The sequence below is a fragment of the Scyliorhinus torazame genome, chromosome 24 (genome assembly GCF_047496885.1).
Source record: "Scyliorhinus torazame isolate Kashiwa2021f chromosome 24, sScyTor2.1, whole genome shotgun sequence".
Taxonomy (NCBI): domain Eukaryota; kingdom Metazoa; phylum Chordata; class Chondrichthyes; order Carcharhiniformes; family Scyliorhinidae; genus Scyliorhinus; species Scyliorhinus torazame.
Window position 1 is genome coordinate 41,484,562 of NC_092730.1, and position 20,040 is coordinate 41,504,601.

At 45.9% G+C, this 20,040-nt stretch overlaps 15 non-coding genes across 15 annotated transcripts; all 15 read left to right on the forward strand.

Moving 5' to 3' along the window:
* Positions 1-340: 340 nt before the first annotated feature.
* trnam-cau (transfer RNA methionine (anticodon CAU)) lies at positions 341-412 on the forward strand. Its single transcript has one exon. It is a non-coding gene; the product is annotated as a tRNA-Met (tRNA).
* Positions 413-1,000: 588 nt separating this feature from the next.
* Positions 1,001-1,083, forward strand: trnal-cag (transfer RNA leucine (anticodon CAG)). Its single transcript has one exon. It is a non-coding gene; the product is annotated as a tRNA-Leu (tRNA).
* A 1,743-nt stretch (positions 1,084-2,826) lies between these two features.
* trnal-cag (transfer RNA leucine (anticodon CAG)) lies at positions 2,827-2,909 on the forward strand. Its single transcript has one exon. It is a non-coding gene; the product is annotated as a tRNA-Leu (tRNA).
* Positions 2,910-4,651: 1,742 nt separating this feature from the next.
* Positions 4,652-4,734, forward strand: trnal-cag (transfer RNA leucine (anticodon CAG)). Its single transcript has one exon. It is a non-coding gene; the product is annotated as a tRNA-Leu (tRNA).
* Positions 4,735-5,827: 1,093 nt separating this feature from the next.
* On the forward strand, positions 5,828-5,899 carry trnam-cau (transfer RNA methionine (anticodon CAU)). Its single transcript has one exon. It is a non-coding gene; the product is annotated as a tRNA-Met (tRNA).
* Positions 5,900-6,479: 580 nt separating this feature from the next.
* On the forward strand, positions 6,480-6,562 carry trnal-cag (transfer RNA leucine (anticodon CAG)). The gene has a single exon. It is a non-coding gene; the product is annotated as a tRNA-Leu (tRNA).
* A 1,092-nt stretch (positions 6,563-7,654) lies between these two features.
* trnam-cau (transfer RNA methionine (anticodon CAU)) lies at positions 7,655-7,726 on the forward strand. The gene has a single exon. It is a non-coding gene; the product is annotated as a tRNA-Met (tRNA).
* A 580-nt stretch (positions 7,727-8,306) lies between these two features.
* trnal-cag (transfer RNA leucine (anticodon CAG)) lies at positions 8,307-8,389 on the forward strand. Its single transcript has one exon. It is a non-coding gene; the product is annotated as a tRNA-Leu (tRNA).
* A 1,742-nt stretch (positions 8,390-10,131) lies between these two features.
* Positions 10,132-10,214, forward strand: trnal-cag (transfer RNA leucine (anticodon CAG)). The gene has a single exon. It is a non-coding gene; the product is annotated as a tRNA-Leu (tRNA).
* A 1,092-nt stretch (positions 10,215-11,306) lies between these two features.
* trnam-cau (transfer RNA methionine (anticodon CAU)) lies at positions 11,307-11,378 on the forward strand. Its single transcript has one exon. It is a non-coding gene; the product is annotated as a tRNA-Met (tRNA).
* A 571-nt stretch (positions 11,379-11,949) lies between these two features.
* Positions 11,950-12,032, forward strand: trnal-cag (transfer RNA leucine (anticodon CAG)). Its single transcript has one exon. It is a non-coding gene; the product is annotated as a tRNA-Leu (tRNA).
* A 1,092-nt stretch (positions 12,033-13,124) lies between these two features.
* On the forward strand, positions 13,125-13,196 carry trnam-cau (transfer RNA methionine (anticodon CAU)). The gene has a single exon. It is a non-coding gene; the product is annotated as a tRNA-Met (tRNA).
* Positions 13,197-13,767: 571 nt separating this feature from the next.
* Positions 13,768-13,850, forward strand: trnal-cag (transfer RNA leucine (anticodon CAG)). The gene has a single exon. It is a non-coding gene; the product is annotated as a tRNA-Leu (tRNA).
* A 1,092-nt stretch (positions 13,851-14,942) lies between these two features.
* Positions 14,943-15,014, forward strand: trnam-cau (transfer RNA methionine (anticodon CAU)). The gene has a single exon. It is a non-coding gene; the product is annotated as a tRNA-Met (tRNA).
* A 571-nt stretch (positions 15,015-15,585) lies between these two features.
* Positions 15,586-15,668, forward strand: trnal-cag (transfer RNA leucine (anticodon CAG)). The gene has a single exon. It is a non-coding gene; the product is annotated as a tRNA-Leu (tRNA).
* Positions 15,669-20,040: the final 4,372 nt, after the last annotated feature.

Consider the following 20,040-nt stretch of genomic DNA (forward strand, 5'->3'; position numbering starts at 1 on the left):
CTCGGTCTAATGGCCCAGCACTTCCGCTGCGCACTCACCAGGAACCACACAATTATTCACTTCCGCATTTTTTTCTTTCAACAAGAACAGACGTTTGAGCACACTGATTCTGGTCAGCACAGTTCAGATAATTCACTTTCGTGCGGAATGGTTGTTCTGTGGAAGGTGATGTGATTTCTTCTGTGACGTTGTTCTGATGGGAAAGTGGGGAGTGACTGGAATCACCTTTATAAAATGAAGTTCGGGGCAGCAGTTTCATCTCTCTGGGAACATTGATCACGCTGTTACAGACTTCCTCAAACTTTGCCTCAAGTCCGACCACAAAAAGAAAAGAGCACCGAGCAGAGTGGCGCAGCGGAAGCGTGCTGGGCCCATAACCCAGAGGTCGATGGATCGAAACCATCCTCTGCTATTCGTGCTCTCAATCACACCAAACGGAAAAATGTTGCTATTTGTCAGCAGCACATCTGCCTTTTTCTTTATTGGTACCAAAGTTTTGCTTTCAGTCTTATCCACTCTTTGACACCTGTTCTTCAGCTAGCCACAGTACAGTCGAGGTGACTAAGTTGACTTCTCCCAGAACACTCTTCTGCCGCCTCTACTGGATGAACGTTTAGAGCACTGGATGATTGGACAGTGGAGGGGTTCTTCGGCTACTTGTCTGTGAGAGCAGCACCGGAAGCAGCTGTGGAGAGAGATTGCAGTCGCCAGAATGCAACTCTCCAATTAGATACTTCACGTCCTCAGATCTTAGACTTTCAAAACCTTCGTCTGAGGAACAGATAGAGCGGTATATCGGACCTTGCTGATTAGAGGAAACTGATCAATGCAGCAATGAGAAGCTCCTTAACCACCAGCGGTTTGGACAAGGATGGCACTCAGATACAGGACTCTGGCTGGGGTTCAAAAGTAGGGAAAGCATGTCTTGATTGAAATGTAATAAAGATGAAGACAGACTTTAAGTCGATTTGTGCACGGATCTTAGTTTGTGCGTCAACGCATCAGGATGGCCGAGCGGTCGAAGGCGCTGCGTTCAGGTCGCAGTCCTTTCTGGAGGCGTGGGTTCGAATCCCACTCCTGATATTGCCTTTTACTCCACGAGGTTAAATTTCTCCAGCAAGATTTTCAACCTCAGGAAGATCCAATACCTCCCTTTCAATGGAAAAGCTTTGGTCTCAGTACATGAGATTCCCGCTTAAATACGCACAGCAAGACCCCACCGGCAAAAGCCCAGCTCATTACTCGACAATCTGCTTCGGTGAGTCTGGTTGAGGAATTCATATTGATCCCAAGAGAAGGGTAAAATTTGTCTTCTCTTGTAAATAGTCTGGCAGGTTGGATTGTTCACATCCGTCCAAGAGGGGAAGTTGGGGACTCGGTTTCTATTGTGATTCATTGCTCGATAAAGCTTTATTTCCTTATTGGCCCCCTGTGAGTTATTACTGGATACCGTTATATATCTATATTTCCCCTCTGTGGGGTACGACTGGATAACGTTTCCCGAGCAGCTTTGACGAAGGGTCACCTGGACACGAAACGTCAGCTCACTTCTCTCCCTCCAGATGCTGTCAGATCTGCTGAGACTTTAAAGCATTTTCTCTGTGATTCCCTATGTGTGAGCTTTACAATGTTGTAATGTGTCATGCTGTCTCTTTCATTCTTGGGACTAATGTCGGGATGAGACTGCAAGAAAGTTTCTGATAGCTATTTTCTGTAAAGCAAACAGGAACGCGTGTTATGTTTACTTTTGTTGTGAGGGAGAATGCAAATAGCAGAGAATACCCTCGATTCCTCGACCTAGGGCTAATAGCCCTGCACGCTTCCGCTGCGCACTCTGCTCCTTAAACCAGGAGCTACAACATTACTGCCCTGCGGTAACCACACAATTATTCACTTCCTCATTTTTTTCTTTCAACAAGAACAGACGTTTGAGCACACTGATACTGGTCAGCACAGTTCAGATAATTATCTTTCGTGCGGAATGGTTGTTCTGTGGAAGGTGATGTGATTTCTTCTGTGACGTTGTTCTGATGGGAAAGTGGGGAGTGACTGGAATCACCTTTATAAAATGAAGTTCGGGGCAGCAGTTTCATCTCTCTGGGAACATTGATCACGCTGTTACAGACTTCCTCAAACTTTGCCTCAAGTCCGACCACAAAAAAAAAAGGGCACCGAGCAGAGTGGCGCAGCGGGAGCGTGCTGGACCCATAACCCAGAGGTCGATGGATCGAAACCATCCTCTGCTATTCGTACTCTCAATCACACCAAACGGAAAAAAGTTGCTATTTCTCAGCAGCACATCTGCCTTTTTCTTTATTGGTACCAAAGTTTTGCTTTCAGTCTTATCCACTCTTTGACACCTGTTCTTCAGCTAGCCACAGTACAGTCGAGGTGATTAAGTTGACTTCTCCCAGAACACTCTTCTGCCGCCTCTCCTGGATGAACGTTCACCTGATTGGACACTGGAGGGGTTCTTCGGCTGCTTGTCTGTGAGAGCAGCACCGGAAGCAGCTGTGGAGAGAGATTGCAGTCGCCAGAATGCAACTCTCCAATTAGATACTTCACGCCCTCAGATCTTAGACTTTCAAAACCTTCGTCTGAGGAACAGGTAGAGCGGTATATCGGACCTTGCTGATTAGAGGAAACCGATCAATGCAGCAATGAGAAGCTCCTTAACCACCAGCGGTTTGGACAAGGATGGTACTCAGATACAGGACTCTGGCTGGGGTTCAAAAGTAGGGAAAGCATGTCTTGTTTTAAATGTAATAAAGATGAAGAAAGACTTTAAGTCGATTTGTGCACGGATCTTAGTTTTTGCGTCAACGCATCAGGATGGCCGAGCAGTCTAAGGCGCTGCGTTCAGGTCGCAGTCTCTTCTGGAGGCGTGGGTTCGAATCCCACTCCTGATAGTGTCTTTTACTCCACGAGGTTAAATTTCTCCAGCAAGATTTTCAACCTCAGGAAGATCCAATACCTCCCTTTCAATGGAAAAGCGTTGGTCTCAGTACATGAGATTCCCGCTTAAATACGCACAGCAAGACCCCACCGGCAAAAGCCCAGCTCATGACTCGACAATCTGCTTCGGTGAGTCTGGTTGAGGAATTCATATTGATCCCAAGAGAAGGGTAAAATTCGTCTTCTCTTGTAAATAGTCTGGCAGGTTGGATTGTTCACATCCGTCCAAGAGGGGAAGTTGGGGACTCGGTTTCTATTGTGATTCATTGCTCGATAAAGCTTTATTTCCTTATTGGCCCCCTGTGAGTTATTACTGGATACCGTTATATATCTATATTGCCCCTCTGTGGGGTACGACTGGATAACGTTTCCCGAGCAGCTTTGACTAAGGGTCACCTGGACACGAAACCTTAGCTCATTTCTCTCCCTCCAGATGCTGTCAGATCTGTTGAGACTTTGAATCATTTTCTCTGTGGTTCCCTATGTGTGAGCTTTACAATGTTGTAATGTGTCATGCTGTCTCTTTCATTCTTTGGACTAATGTCGGGATGAGACTGCAAGAAAGTTTCTGATAGCTATTTTCTGCAAAGCAAACAGGAACGCGTGTTATGTTTACTTTTGTTGTGAGGGAGAATGCAAATAGCAGAGAATACCCTCGATTCCTCGACCTAGGGCTAATAGCCCTGCACACTTCCGCTGCGCACTCTGCTCCTTCAACCAGGAGCTACAACATTACTGCCCTGCGGTAACCACACAATTATTCACTTCCTCATTTTTTTCTTTCAACAAGAACAGACGTTTGAGCACACTGATACTGGTCAGCACAGTTCAGATAATTATCTTTCGTGCGGAATGGTTGTTCTGTGGAAGGTGATGTGATTTCTTCTGTGACGTTGTTCTGATGGGAAAGTGGGGAGTGACTGGAATCACCTTTATAAAATGAAGTTCGGGGCAGCAGTTTCATCTCTCTGGGAACATTGATCACGCTGTTACAGACTTCCTCAAACTTTGCCTCAAGTCCGACCACAAAAACAAAGAGCACCGAGCAGATTGGCGCAGCGGGAGCGTGCTGGATCCATAACCCAGAGGTCGATGGATCGAAACCATCTTCTGCTATTCGTACTCTCAATCACACCAAACGGAAAAAAGTTGCTATTTGTCAGCAGCACATCTGCCTTTTTCTTTATTGGTACCAAAGTTTTGCTTTCAGTCTTATCCACTCTTTGACACCTGTTCTTCAGCTAGCCACAGTACAGTCGAGGTGATTAAGTTGACTTCTCCCAGAACACTCTTCTGCCGCCTCTACTGGATGAACGTTCACCTGATTGGACACTGGAGGGGTTCTTCGGCTGCTTGTCTGTGAGAGCAGCACCGGAAGCAGCTGTGGAGAGAGATTGCAGTCGCCAGAATGCAACTCTCCAATTAGATACTTCACGCCCTCAGATCTTAGACTTTCAAAACCTTCGTCTGAGGAACAGGTAGAGCGGTATATCGGACCTTGCTGATTAGAGGAAACCGATCAATTCAGCAATGAGAAGCTCCTTAACCACCAGCGGTTTGGACAAGTATGGTACTCAGATACAGGACTCTGGCTGGGGTTCAAAAGTAGGGAAAGCATGTCTTGTTTTAAATGTAATAAAGATGAAGAAAGACTTTAAGTCTATTTGTGCACGGATCTTAGTTTTTGCGTCAACGCATCAGGATGGCCGAGCGGTCTAAGGCGCTGCGTTCAGGTCGCAGTCTCTTCTGGAGGCGTGGGTTCGAATCCCACTCCTGATAGTGCCTTTTACTCCACGAGGTTAAATTTCTCCAGCAAGATTTTCAACCTCAGGAAGATCCAATACCTCCCTTTCAATGGAAAAGCGTTGGTCTCAGTACATGAGATTCCCGCTTAAATACGCACAGCAAGACCCCACCGGCAAAAGCCCAGCTCATGACTCGACAATCTGTTTCGGTGAGTCTGGTTGAGGAATTCATATTGATCCCAAGAGAAGGGTAAAATTCGTCTTCTCTTGTAAATAGTCTGGCAGGTTGGATTGTTCACATCCGTCCAAGAGGGGAAGTTGGGGACTCGGCTTCTATTGTGATTCATTACTCGATAAAGCTTTATTTCCTTATTGGCCCCCTGTGAGTTATTACTGGATATCGTTATATATCTATATTGCCCCTCTGTGGGGTACGACTGGATAACGTTTCCCGTGCAGCTTTGACTAAGGGTCACCTGGACTCGAAACCTTAGCTCATTTCTCTCCCTCCAGATGCTGTCAGATCTGTTGAGACTTTAAAGCATTTTCTCTGTGATTCCCTATGTGTGAGCTTTACAATGTTGTAATGTGTCATGCTGTCTCTTTCATTCTTGGGACTAATGCCGGGATGAGACTGCAAGAAAGTTTCTGATAGCTATTTGCTGCAAAGAAAACAGGAACGTGTGTTATGTTTACTTTTGTTGTGAGGGAGAATGCAAATAGCAGAGAATACCCTCGATTCCTCGACCTCGGGCTAATTGCCCTGCACGCTTCCGCTGCGCACTCTGCTCCTTAAACCAGGAGCTACAACATTACTGCCCTGCGGTAACCACACAATTATTCACTTCCTCATTTTTTTCTTTCAACAAGAACAGACGTTTGAGCACACTGATACTGGTCAGCACAGTTCAGATAATTAACTTTCGTGCGGAATGGTTGTTCTGTGGAAGGTGATGTGATTTCTTCTGTGACGTTGTTCTGATGGGAAAGTGGGGAGTGACTGGAATCACCTTTATAAAATGAAGTTCGGGGCAGCAGTTTCATCTCTCTGGGAACATTGATCACGCTGTTACAGACTTCCTCAAACTTTGCCTCAAGTCCGACCACTAAAAAAAAAAAGAGCACTGAGCAGAGTGGCGCAGCGGAAGCGTGCTGGGCCCATAACCCAGAGGTCGATGGATCGAAACCATCCTCTGCTATTCGTACTCTCAATCACACCAAACGGAAAAAAGTTGCTATTTGTCAGCAGCACATCTGCCTTTTTCTTTATTGGTACCAAAGTTTTGCTTTCAGTCTTTTCCACTCTTTGACACCTGTTCTTCAGCGAGCCACAGTACAGTCGAGGTGACTAAGTTGACTTCTCCCAGAACACTCTTCTGCCGCCTCTACTGGATGAACGTTTACCTGATTGGACACTGGAGGGGTTCTTCGGCTGCTTGTCTGTGAGAGCAGCACCGGAAGCAGCTGTGGAGAGAGATTGCAGTCGCCAGAATGCAACTCTCCAATTAGATACTTCACGTCCTCAGATCTTAGACTTTCAAAACCTTCGTCTGAGGAACAGATAGAGCGGTATATCGGACCTTGCTGATTAGAGGAAACTGATCAATGCAGCAATGAGAAGCTCCTTAACCACCAGCGGTTTGGACAAGGATGGCACTCAGATACAGGACTCTGGCTGGGGTTCAAAAGTAGGGAAAGCATGTCTTGTTTGAAATGTAATAAAGATGAAGACAGACTTTAAGTCGATTTGTGCACGGATCTTAGTTTTTGCGTCAACGCATCAGGATGGCCGAGCGGTCTATGGCGCTGCGTTCAGGTCGCAGTCTCTTCTGGAGGCGTGGGTTCGAATCCCACTCCTGATATTGCCTTTTACTCCACGAGGTTAAATTTCTCCAGCAAGATTTTCAACCTCAGGAAGATCCAATACCTCCCTTTCAATGGAAAAGCGTTGGTCTCAGTCCATGAGATTCCCGCTTAAATACGCACAGCAAGACCCCACCGGCAAAAGCCCAGCTCATGACTCGACAATCTGCTTCGGTGAGTCTGGTTGAGGAATTCATATTGATCCCAAGAGAAGGGTAAAATTCGTCTTCTCTTGTAAATAGTCTGGCAGGTTGGATTGTTCACATCCGTCCAAGAGGGGAAGTTGGGGACTCGGCTTCTATTGTGATTCATTACTCGATAAAGCTTTATTTCCTTATTGGCCCCCTGTGAGTTATTACTGGATATCGTTATATATCTATATTGCCCCTCTGTGGGGTACGACTGGATAACGTTTCCCGTGCAGCTTTGACTAAGGGTCACCTGGACTCGAAACCTTAGCTCATTTCTCTCCCTCCAGATGCTGTCAGATCTGTTGAGACTTCAAAGCATTTTCTCTGTGATTCCCTATGTGTGAGCTTTACAATGTTGTAATGTTTCATGCTGTCTCTTTCATTCTTGGGACTAATGCCGGGATGAGACTGCAAGAAAGTTTCTGATAGCTATTTGCTGCAAAGAAAACAGGAACGTGTGTTATGTTTACTTTTGTTGTGAGGGAGAATGCAAATAGCAGAGAATACCCTCGATTCCTCGACCTCGGGCTAATTGCCCTGCACGCTTCCGCTGCGCACTCTGCTCCTTAAACCAGGAGCTACAACATTACTGCCCTGCGGTAACCACACAATTATTCACTTCCTCATTTTTTTCTTTCAACAAGAACAGACGTTTGAGCACACTGATACTGGTCAGCACAGTTCAGATAATTAACTTTCGTGCGGAATGGTTGTTCTGTGGAAGGTGATGTGATTTCTTCTGTGACGTTGTTCTGATGGGAAAGTGGGGAGTGACTGGAATCACCTTTATAAAATGAAGTTCGGGGCAGCAGTTTCATCTCTCTGGGAACATTGATCACGCTGTTACAGACTTCCTCAAACTTTGCCTCAAGTCCGACCACTAAAAAAAAAAGAGCACTGAGCAGAGTGGCGCAGCGGAAGCGTGCTGGGCCCATAACCCAGAGGTCGATGGATCGAAACCATCCTCTGCTATTCGTACTCTCAATCACACCAAACGGAAAAAAGTTGCTATTTGTCAACAGCACATCTGCCTTTTTCTTTATTGGTACCAAAGTTTTGCTTTCAGTCTTTTCCACTCTTTGACACCTGTTCTTCAGCGAGCCACAGTACAGTCGAGGTGACTAAGTTGACTTCTCCCAGAACACTCTTCTGCCGCCTCTACTGGATGAACGTTTACCTGATTGGACACTGGAGGGGTTCTTCGGCTGCTTGTCTGTGAGAGCAGCACCGGAAGCAGCTGTGGAGAGAGATTGCAGTCGCCAGAATGCAACTCTCCAATTAGATATTTCACGTCCTCAGATCTTAGACTTTCAAAACCTTCGTCTGAGGAACAGATAGAGCGGTATATCGGACCTTGCTGATTAGAGGAAACTGATCAATGCAGCAATGAGAAGCTCCTTAACCACCAGCGGTTTGGACAAGGATGGCACTCAGATACAGGACTCTGGCTGGGGTTCAAAAGTAGGGAAAGCATGTCTTGTTTGAAATGTAATAAAGATGAAGACAGACTTTAAGTCGATTTGTGCACGGATCTTAGTTTTTGCGTCAACGCATCAGGATGGCCGAGCGGTCTAAGGCGCTGCGTTCAGGTCGCAGTCTCTTCTGGAGGCGTGGGTTCGAATCCCACTCCTGATATTGCCTTTTACTCCACGAGGTTAAATTTCTCCAGCAAGATTTTCAACCTCAGGAAGATCCAATACCTCCCTTTCAATGGAAAAGCGTTGGTCTCAGTACATGAGATTCCCGCTTAAATACGCACAGCAAGACCCCACCGGCAAAAGCCCAGCTCATGACTCGACAATCTGCTTCGGTGAGTCTGGTTGAGGAATTCATATTGATCCCAAGAGAAGGGTAAAATTCGTCTTCTCTTGTAAATAGTCTGGCAGGTTGGATTGTTCACATCCGTCCAAGAGGGGAAGTTGGGGACTCGGTTTCTATTGTGATTCATTGCTCGATAAAGCTTTATTTCCTTATTGGCCCCCTGTGAGTTATTACTGGATACCGTTATATATCTATATTGCCCCTCTGTGGGGTACGACTGGATAACGTTTCCCGTGCAGCTTTGGCTAAGGGTCACCTGGACTCGAAACCTTAGCTCATTTCTCTCCCTCCAGATGCTGTCAGATCTGTTGAGACTTTGAAGCATTTTCTCTGTGGTTCCCTATGTGTGAGCTTTACAATGTTGTAATGTGTCATGCTGTCTCTTTCATTCTTGGGACTAAAGTCGGGATGAGACTGCAAGAAAGTTTCTGATAGCTATTTTCTGCAAAGCAAACAGGAACGCGTGTTATGTTTACTTTTGTTGTGAGGGAGAATGCAAATAGCAGAGAATACCCTCGATTCCTCGACCTAGGGCTAATAGCCCTGCACGCTTCCGCTGCGCACTCTGCTCCTTCAACCAGGAGCTACAACATTACTGCCCTGCGGTAACCACACAATTATTCACTTCCTCATTTTTTTCTTTCAACAAGAACAGACGTTTGAGCACACTGATACTGGTCAGCACAGTTCAGATAATTAACTTTCGTGCGGAATGGTTGTTCTGTGGAAGGTGATGTGATTTCTTCTGTGACGTTGTTCTGATGGGAAAGTGGGGAGTGACTGGAATCACCTTTATAAAATGAAGTTCGGGGCAGCAGTTTCATCTCTCTGGGAACATTGATCACGCTGTTACAGACTTCCTCAAACTTTGCCTCAAGTCCGACCACAAAAAAAAAGAGCACCGAGCAGAGTGGCGCAGCGGGAGCGTGCTGGACCCATAACCCAGAGGTCGATGGATCGAAACCATCCTCTGCTATTCGTGCTCTCAATCACACCAAACGGAAAAAAGTTGCTATTTGTCAGCAGCACATCTGCCTTTTTCTTTATTGGTACCAAAGTTTTGCTTTCAGTCTTATCCACTCTTTGACACCTGTTCTTCAGCTAGCCACAGTACAGTCGAGGTGATTAAGTTGACTTCTCCCAGAACACTCTTCTGCCGCCTCTACTGGATGAACGTTCACCTGATTGGACACTGGAGGGGTTATTCGGCTGCTTGTCTGTGAGAGCAGCACCGGAAGCAGCTGTGGAGAGAGATTGCAGTCGCCAGAATGCAACGCTCCAATTAGATACTTCACGCCCTCAGATCTTAGACTTTCAAAACCTTCGTCTGAGGAACAGGTAGAGCGGTATATTGGACCTTGCTGATTAGAGGAAACCGATCAATGCAGCAATGAGAAGCTCCTTAACCACCAGCGGTTTGGACAAGGATGGCACTCAGATACAGGACTCTGGCTGGGGTTCAAAAGTAGGGAAAGCATGTCTTGTTTGAAATGTAATAAAGATGAAGAAAGACTTTAAGTCGATTTGTGCACGGATCTTAGTTTTTGCGTCAACGCATCAGGATGGCCGAGCGGTCTAAGGCGCTGCGTTCAGGTCGCAGTCTCTTCTGGAGGCGTGGGTTCGAATCCCACTCCTGATAGTGTCTTTTACTCCACGAGGTTAAATTTCTCCAGCAAGATTTTCAACCTCAGGAAGATCCAATACCTCCCTTTCAATGGAAAAGCGTTGGTCTCAGTACATGAGATTCCAGCTTAAATACGCACAGCAAGACCCCACCGGCAAAAGCCCAGCTCATGACTCGACAATCTGCTTCGGTGAGTCTGATTGAGGAATTCATATTGATCCCAAGAGAAGGGTAAAATTCGTCTTCTCTTGTAAATAGTCTGGCAGGTTGGATTGTTCACATCCGTCCAAGAGGGGAAGTTGGGGACTCGGCTTCTATTGTGATTCATTACTCGATAAAGCTTTATTTCCTTATTGGCCCCCTGTGAGTTATTACTGGATATCGTTATATATCTATATTGCCCCTCTGTGGGGTACGACTGGATAACGTTTCCCGAGCAGCTTTGACTAAGGGTCACCTGGACTCGAAACCTTAGCTCATTTGTCTCCCTCCAGATGCTGTCAGATCTGTTGAGACTTTAAAGCATTTTCTCTGTGATTCCCTATGTGTGAGCGTTACAATGTTGTAATGTGTCATGCTGTCTCTTTCATTCTTGGGACTAATGCCGGGATGAGACTGCAAGAAAGTTTCTGATAGCTATTTGCTGCAAAGAAAACAGGAACGTGTGTTATGTTTACTTTTGTTGTGAGGGAGAATGCAAATAGCAGAGAATACCCTCGATTCCTCGACCTAGGGCTAATTGCCCTGCACGCTTCCGCTGCGCACTCTGCTCCTTAAACCAAGAGCTACAACATTACTGCCCTGCGGTAACCACACAATTATTCACTTCCTCATTTTTTTCTTTCAACAAGAACAGACGTTTGAGCACACTGATACTGGTCAGCACAGTTCAGATAATTAACTTTCGTGCGGAATGGTTGTTCTGTGGAAGGTGATGTGATTTCTTCTGTGACGTTGTTCTGATGGGAAAGTGGGGAGTGACTGGAATCACCTTTATAAAATGAAGTTCGGGGCAGCAGTTTCATCTCTCTGGGAACATTGATCACGCTGTTACAGACTTCCTCAAACTTTGCCTCAAGTCCGACCACAAAAAAAAAAAGAGCACCGAGCAGAGTGGCGCAGCGGAAGCGTGCTGGGCCCATAACCCAGAGGTCGATGGATCGAAACCATCCTCTGCTATTCGTACTCTAAATCACACCAAAAGGAAAAAAGTTGCTATTTGTCAGCAGCACATCTGCCTTTTTCTTTATTGGTACCAAAGTTTTGCTTTCAGTCTTATCCACTCTTTGACACCTGTTCTTCAGCTAGCCACAGTACAGTCGAGGTGATTAAGTTGACTTCTCCCAGAACACTCTTCTGCCGCCTCTACTGGATGAACGTTCACCTGATTGGACACTGGAGGGGTTCTTCGGCTGCTTGTCTGTGAGAGCAGCACCGGAAGCAGCTGACTGCAGTCGCCAGAATGCAACTCTCCAATTAGATACTTCACGCCCTCAGATCTTAGACTTTCAAAACCTTCGTCTGAGGAACAGATAGAGCGGTATATCGGACCTTGCTGATTAGAGGAAACTGATCAATGCAGCAATGAGAAGCTCCTTAACCACCAGCGGTTTGGACAAGGATGGTACTCAGATACAGGACTCTGGCTGGGGTTCAAAAGTAGGGAAAGCATGTCTTGTTTGAAATGTAATAAAGATGAAGAAAGACTTTAAGTCGATTTGTGCACGGATCTTAGTTTTTGCGTCAACGCATCAGGATGGCCGAGCGGTCTAAGGCGCTGCGTTCAGGTCGCAGTCTCTTCTGGAGGCGTGGGTTCGAATCCCACTCCTGATAGTGTCTTTTACTCCACGAGGTTAAATTTCTCCAGCAAGATTTTCAACCTCAGGAAGATCCAATACCTCCCTTTCAATGGAAAAGCGTTGGTCTCAGTACATGAGATTCCCGCTTAAATACGCACAGCAAGACCCCACCGGCAAAAGCCCAGCTCATGACTCGAAAATCTGCTTCGGTGAGTCTGGTTGAGGAATTCATATTGATCCCAAGAGAAGGGTAAAATTCGTCTTCTCTTGTAAATAGTCTGGCAGGTTGGATTGTTCACATCCGTCCAAGAGGGGAAGTTGGGGACTCGGCTTCTATTGTGATTCATTGCTCGATAAAGCTTTATTTCCTTATTGGCCCCCTGTGAGTTATTACTGGATATCGTTATATATCTATATTTCCCCTCTGTGGGGTACGACTGGATAACGTTTCCCGAGCAGCTTTGACTAAGGGTCACCTGGACACGAAACGTCAGCTCATTTCTCTCCCTCCAGATGCTGTCAGATCTGCTGAGACTTTAAAGCATTTTCTCTGTGGTTCCCTCTGTGTGAGCTTTAAAATGTTGTAATGTGTCATGCTGTCTCTTTCATTCTTGGGACTAATGTCGGGATGAGACTGCAAGAAAGTTTCTGATAGCTATTTGCTGCAAAGCAAACAGGAACGTGTGTTATGTTTACTTTTGGTGTGAGGGAGAATGTAAATAGCAGAGAATACCCTCGATTCCTCGACCTCGGGCTAATGACCCAGCACGCTTCCGCTGCGGCACTCTGCTCTTTAAACCAGGAGCTACAACATTACTGCCCTGCAGTAACCACACAACTATTCACTTCCTTATTTTTTTCTTTCAACAAGAACACACGTTTGAGCTCACTGATTCTGGTCAGCATAGTTCAGATACTTTACTTTCGTGCGGAATGGTTGTTCTGTGAAGGTGATGTGATTTCTTCTGTGACGTTGTTCTGATGGGAAAGTGGGGAGTGACTGGAATCACCTTTATAAAATGAAGTTCGGGGCAGCAGTTTCATCTCTCTGGGAACATTGATCACGCTGTTACAGACTTCCTCAAACTTTGCCTCAAGTCCGACCACAAAAAAAAAAAGAGCACCGAGCAGAGTGGCGCAGCGGAAGCGTGCTGGGCCCATAACCCAGAGGTCGATGGATCGAAACCATCCTCTGCTATTCGTACTCTCAATCACACCAAAAGGAAAAAAGTTGCTATTTGTCAGCAGCACATCTGCCTTTTTCTTTATTGGTACCAAAGTTTTGCTTTCAGTCTTATCCACTCTTTGACACCTGTTCTTCAGCTAGCCACAGTACAGTCGAGGTGATTAAGTTGACTTCTCCCAGAACACTCTTCTGCCGCCTCTACTGGATGAACGTTCACCTGATTGGACACTGGAGGGGTTCTTCGGCTGCTTGTCTGTGAGAGCAGCACCGGAAGCAGCTGACTGCAGTCGCCAGAATGCAACTCTCCAATTAGATACTTCACGCCCTCAGATCTTAGACTTTCAAAACCTTCGTCTGAGGAACAGATAGAGCGGTATATCGGACCTTGCTGATTAGAGGAAACTGATCAATGCAGCAATGAGAAGCTCCTTAACCACCAGCGGTTTGGACAAGGATGGTACTCAGATACAGGACTCTGGCTGGGGTTCAAAAGTAGGGAAAGCATGTCTTGTTTGAAATGTAATAAAGATGAAGAAAGACTTTAAGTCGATTTGTGCACGGATCTTAGTTTTTGCGTCAACGCATCAGGATGGCCGAGCGGTCTAAGGCGCTGCGTTCAGGTCGCAGTCTCTTCTGGAGGCGTGGGTTCGAATCCCACTCCTGATAGTGTCTTTTACTCCACGAGGTTAAATTTCTCCAGCAAGATTTTCAACCTCAGGAAGATCCAATACCTCCCTTTCAATGGAAAAGCGTTGGTCTCAGTACATGAGATTCCCGCTTAAATACGCACAGCAAGACCCCACCGGCAAAAGCCCAGCTCATGACTCGAAAATCTGCTTCGGTGAGTCTGGTTGAGGAATTCATATTGATCCCAAGAGAAGGGTAAAATTCGTCTTCTCTTGTAAATAGTCTGGCAGGTTGGATTGTTCACATCCGTCCAAGAGGGGAAGTTGGGGACTCGGCTTCTATTGTGATTCATTGCTCGATAAAGCTTTATTTCCTTATTGGCCCCCTGTGAGTTATTACTGGATATCGTTATATATCTATATTTCCCCTCTGTGGGGTACGACTGGATAACGTTTCCCGAGCAGCTTTGACTAAGGGTCACCTGGACACGAAACGTCAGCTCATTTCTCTCCCTCCAGATGCTGTCAGATCTGCTGAGACTTTAAAGCATTTTCTCTGTGGTTCCCTCTGTGTGAGCTTTAAAATGTTGTAATGTGTCATGCTGTCTCTTTCATTCTTGGGACTAATGTCGGGATGAGACTGCAAGAAAGTTTCTGATAGCTATTTGCTGCAAAGCAAACAGGAACGTGTGTTATGTTTACTTTTGGTGTGAGGGAGAATGTAAATAGCAGAGAATACCCTCGATTCCTCGACCTCGGGCTAATGACCCAGCACGCTTCCGCTGCGGCACTCTGCTCTTTAAACCAGGAGCTACAACATTACTGCCCTGCAGTAACCACACAACTATTCACTTCCTTATTTTTTTCTTTCAACAAGAACACACGTTTGAGCTCACTGATTCTGGTCAGCATAGTTCAGATACTTTACTTTCGTGCGGAATGGTTGTTCTGTGAAGGTGATGTGATTTCTTCTGTGACGTTGTTCTGATGGGAAAGTGGGGAGTGACTGGAATCACCTTTATAAAATGAAGTTCGGGGCAGCAGTTTCATCTCTCTGGGAACATTGATCACGCTGTTACAGACTTCCTCAAACTTTGCCTCAAGTCCGACCACAAAAAAAAAAAGAGCACCGAGCAGAGTGGCGCAGCGGAAGCGTGCTGGGCCCATAACCCAGAGGTCGATGGATCGAAACCATCCTCTGCTATTCGTACTCTCAATCACACCAAAAGGAAAAAAGTTGCTATTTGTCAGCAGCACATCTGCCTTTTTCTTTATTGGTACCAAAGTTTTGCTTTCAGTCTTATCCACTCTTTGACACCTGTTCTTCAGCTAGCCACAGTACAGTCGAGGTGATTAAGTTGACTTCTCCCAGAACACTCTTCTGCCGCCTCTACTGGATGAACGTTCACCTGATTGGACACTGGAGGGGTTCTTCGGCTGCTTGTCTGTGAGAGCAGCACCGGAAGCAGCTGACTGCAGTCGCCAGAATGCAACTCTCCAATTAGATACTTCACGCCCTCAGATCTTAGACTTTCAAAACCTTCGTCTGAGGAACAGATAGAGCGGTATATCGGACCTTGCTGATTAGAGGAAACTGATCAATGCAGCAATGAGAAGCTCCTTAACCACCAGCGGTTTGGACAAGGATGGTACTCAGATACAGGACTCTGGCTGGGGTTCAAAAGTAGGGAAAGCATGTCTTGTTTGAAATGTAATAAAGATGAAGAAAGACTTTAAGTCGATTTGTGCACGGATCTTAGTTTTTGCGTCAACGCATCAGGATGGCCGAGCGGTCTAAGGCGCTGCGTTCAGGTCGCAGTCTCTTCTGGAGGCGTGGGTTCGAATCCCACTCCTGATAGTGTCTTTTACTCCACGAGGTTAAATTTCTCCAGCAAGATTTTCAACCTCAGGAAGATCCAATACCTCCCTTTCAATGGAAAAGCGTTGGTCTCAGTACATGAGATTCCCGCTTAAATACGCACAGCAAGACCCCACCGGCAAAAGCCCAGCTCATGACTCGAAAATCTGCTTCGGTGAGTCTGGTTGAGGAATTCATATTGATCCCAAGAGAAGGGTAAAATTCGTCTTCTCTTGTAAATAGTCTGGCAGGTTGGATTGTTCACATCCGTCCAAGAGGGGAAGTTGGGGACTCGGCTTCTATTGTGATTCATTGCTCGATAAAGCTTTATTTCCTTATTGGCCCCCTGTGAGTTATTACTGGATATCGTTATATATCTATATTTCCCCTCTGTGGGGTACGACTGGATAACGTTTCCCGAGCAGCTTTGACTAAGGGTCACCTGGACACGAAACGTCAGCTCATTTATCTCCCTCCAGATGCTGTCAGATCTGCTGAGACTTTAAAGCATTTTCTCTGTGGTTCCCTCTGTGTGAGCTTTAAAATGTTGTAATGTGTCATGCTGTCTCTTTCATTCTTGGGACTAATGTCGGGATGAGACTGCAAGAAAGTTTCTGATAGCTATTTGCTGCAAAGAAAACAGGAACGTGTGTTATGTTTACTTTTGGTGTGAGGGAGAATGTAAATAGCAGAGAATACCCTCGATTCCTCGACCTCGGGCTAATGACCCAGCACGCTTCCGCTGCGGCACTCTGCTCTTTAAACCAGGAGCTACAACATTACTGCCCTGCAGTAACCACACAACTATTCACTTCCTTATTTTTTTCTTTCAACAAGAACACACGTTTGAGCTCACTGATTCTGGTCAGCATAGTTCAGATACTTTACTTTCGTGCGGAATGGTTGTTCTGTGAAGGTGATGTGATTTCTTCTGTGACGTTGTTCTGATGGGAAAGTGGGGAGTGACTGGAATCACCTTTATAAAATGAAGTTCGGGGCAGCAGTTTCATCTCTCTGGGAACATTGATCACACTGTTCGAGATTTCTTCAAACTTTGCCTCAATTCCGACCACGGAAAGAATGAGCCACGATCCGCGCAGCATAGCGGGAGTGTTCTGTGCCCATAACCCAGAGGTCGATGGATCGAAACCATGCTCTGCTATTCGTATTCTCACTCACAGCAAACGGAAACAAGTTGCTGTTTGTCAGCAGCACATCGGCTTTATTCGTATCAAAGTTTTGCTTTCAGTCTGATCCGCTCTTTGACACCTGGTCTTCAGCTAACCACAGTACAGTCGAGGTGACTAAGTTGATTTCTCCCAGAACACTCTTCTGCCGCCTCGACTGGATGAACGTTCACCTGATTGGACACTGGAGGGGTTCTTCGGCTACTTGTCTGTGAAAGCAGCACCGGAAGCAGCTGTGGAGAGATATTGCAGTTGCCAGAATGCAACTCTCCAATTGGATTCTTCACGTCCTCAGATCTTAGACTTTCAATACCTTCGACTGAGGAACAGGTAGAGCGGATATCGGACCTTGTTGATTAGAGCAAACTGATCAATGCAGCAATGAGAAGCTCCTTAACCACCAGCGGTTTGGACAAGCATGGCACTCAGATACAGGACTCTGGCTGGGGTTCAAAAGTAGGGAAAGCATATCTTGTTTGAAATGAAATAAAGATGAAGACAGACTTTAAGTCGATTTGTGCACGGATCTTAGTTTCGGTTTCAACGCATCAGGATACACGAGCGGTCTCTTCTGGAGGCGTGGGTTCGAATCCCACTCCTGATATTGCCTTTTACTCCACGAGGTTAAATTTCTCCAGCAAGATTTTCAACCTCAGGAAGGTCCAATACCTCCCTTTCAATGGAAAAGCGTTGGTCTCAGGACATGAGATTCCAGCTTAAATATGCACAGCAAGACCCCACCGGCAGAAGCCCAGTTCATGACTCGATAATCTGCTTCAGTGACTCTGGTTGAGGAATTAATATTGATCCCAAGAGAAGGGTAAAATTCGTCTTCTCTTGTAAATAGTCTGGCAGGTTGGATTGTTCACATCCGTCCAAGAGGGGAAGTTGGGGACTCGGTTTCTATTGTGATTCATTGCTCGATAAAGCTTTATTTCCTTATTGGCCCCCTGTGAGTTATTACTGGATATCGTTATATATCTATATTGCCCCTCTGTGGGGTACTGCTGGATAACTTTTCCCGAGCAGCTTTGACTAAGGGTCACCTGGACACGAAACGTTAGCTCATTTCTCTCCCTCCAGATGCTGTCAGATCTGCTGAGACTTTAAAGCATTTTCTCTGTGGTTCCCTATGTGTGAGCTTTACAATGTTGTAATGTGTCATGCTGTCTCTTTCATTCTTGGGACTAATGTCGGGATGAGACTGCAAGAAAGTTTCTGATAGCTATTTTCTGCAAAGCAAATAGGAACGTGTGTTTTGTTAACTTTTGGTGTGAGGGAGAATGTTAAAAGCAGAGAATATCCTCGACCTAGGGCTAATAGCCCTGCACACTTCCGCTGCGCACTCTGCTCCTTCAACCAGGAGCTACAACATTACTGCCCTGCGGTAGCCACACAACTATTCACTTCCTCATTTTTTTCTTTCAACAAGAACACACGTTTGAGCACAGTGATTCTGGTCAGCATAGTTCAGATACTTTACTTTCGTGCTGAATGGTTGTTCTGTGATGGTGATGTGATTTCTTCTGGGACGTTGTTCTGATGGGAAAGTGGGGAGTGACTGGAATCACATTCAAATACTGAAGTTCGGGGCGGCAGTTTCGCCTCTCTGGGGACATTGATCACGTTCTTCCAGATTTCCTCAAACGTTGCCTCAAGTCCGACCACGAAAATTATTTGCTACGAGCCGAATGGCACTGCGGGAGTGTGCTGGGCCCAAAACCCAGAGGTCGACGGATCGAAACCATCCTCTGCTTTTCGTATTCTCACTCACACCAAACGGAAAATGTTGCTACTTGTCAGCAGCACAGATGCCAATTTTTTTATTAGGATCAAAGTTTTGCTTTCAGTCTGATCCGCTCTTTGACACCTGTTCTTCAGCTAACCACAGTACAGTCGAGGTGACCAAGTTGACTTCTCCCAGCACACTCTTCTGCCGCCTCTACTGGATTAACGTTCACCTGATTGGGCACTGGAGGGATTCTTCGGCTAATTGTCTGTGAAAGCAGCACCGGAAGAAGCTGTGGAGAGAATTGCAGTCGCCAGAGCGCAACTCTCCAATTAGATACTTCATTCGCTAAGATCTTAGACTTTCAATACCTTCGTGTGAGGAACAGGTAGAGCGGGAATTCGGGCCTTGTTGATGACAGCAAACTGATCAATACAGCAATGGGAAGCTCCTTAAACTTCCAGCGGTTTGGACAAGGATGGCACTCAGACACAGGACTCTGGCAGGTGTTCAAAAGTAGGAAAAGCATATCTTGTTTGAAATGAAATAACGATGAAGATAGACTTTAAGTCGATTTGTGCACGGATCTTAGCTTCGAAGACAACGCATTAGGATGGCCGAGCGGTCTGCGTTGAGGTCGCAGTCTCTCCTGGAGGCGTGGGTTTGAATCCCATTCCTGATATTGACTTTTCCTCCACGAGGTTAAATTTCCCCCGCAATATTTCAACCTCAGGAAGATCCAATCCCTCCCATTCAATGGAAAAGTGTTGGTCTCAGGACATGCGATTCCTGCTTAAATACGCTCAGCAATACCCTCCAGGCAGAAGCCCATGTAACGATTCGATAATCTGCTTAATGACTCTGGTTGAGGAATTCAAATGGATCACATAACTCCAGCTAAAATTAATCTTCTTTTGTTGTACATCGGTCTGGCTGGTTGGGTTGTTCACATCCGTCCGAGACGGGAAGTTGGGAACACGGTATCTATTGTGATTTATTTCTAGTTAATGCTTTATTAACGTTTTGCCCCCCTGTGAGGTATTACTGGATATCGTTATATCTCTCTATTGCCCCTCTGTGTGGTACTACTGGATGGCGTTTGCAGTCCAGCTTTGACAAAGGTTCTCCTGGACTCGAAACATTAGCTCTTTTCTCTCCCTACAGATGCTGGGAGACTTGCTGAGATTTTAAAGCATTTTCTCTGTGGTTCCCTATTTGTGACATTTACAATGTTGTAATTTGTCATGCTGTCTCCTTCATTCCTGGGACTAATGTCGGGATGAGACTACAATAGAGATTCTGACTACAATAGAAATTTGCTGCAAAGCAAACAGGATCGTGCGTTATGTTTACTTTTGGCGTGAGGAAGAATGTATATTTTGCTTTCGTGCTGCATGGTTGTTCTGTGAAGGTGATGTGATTTCTTCTGTGACGTTGTTCTGATGAGAAAGTGGGG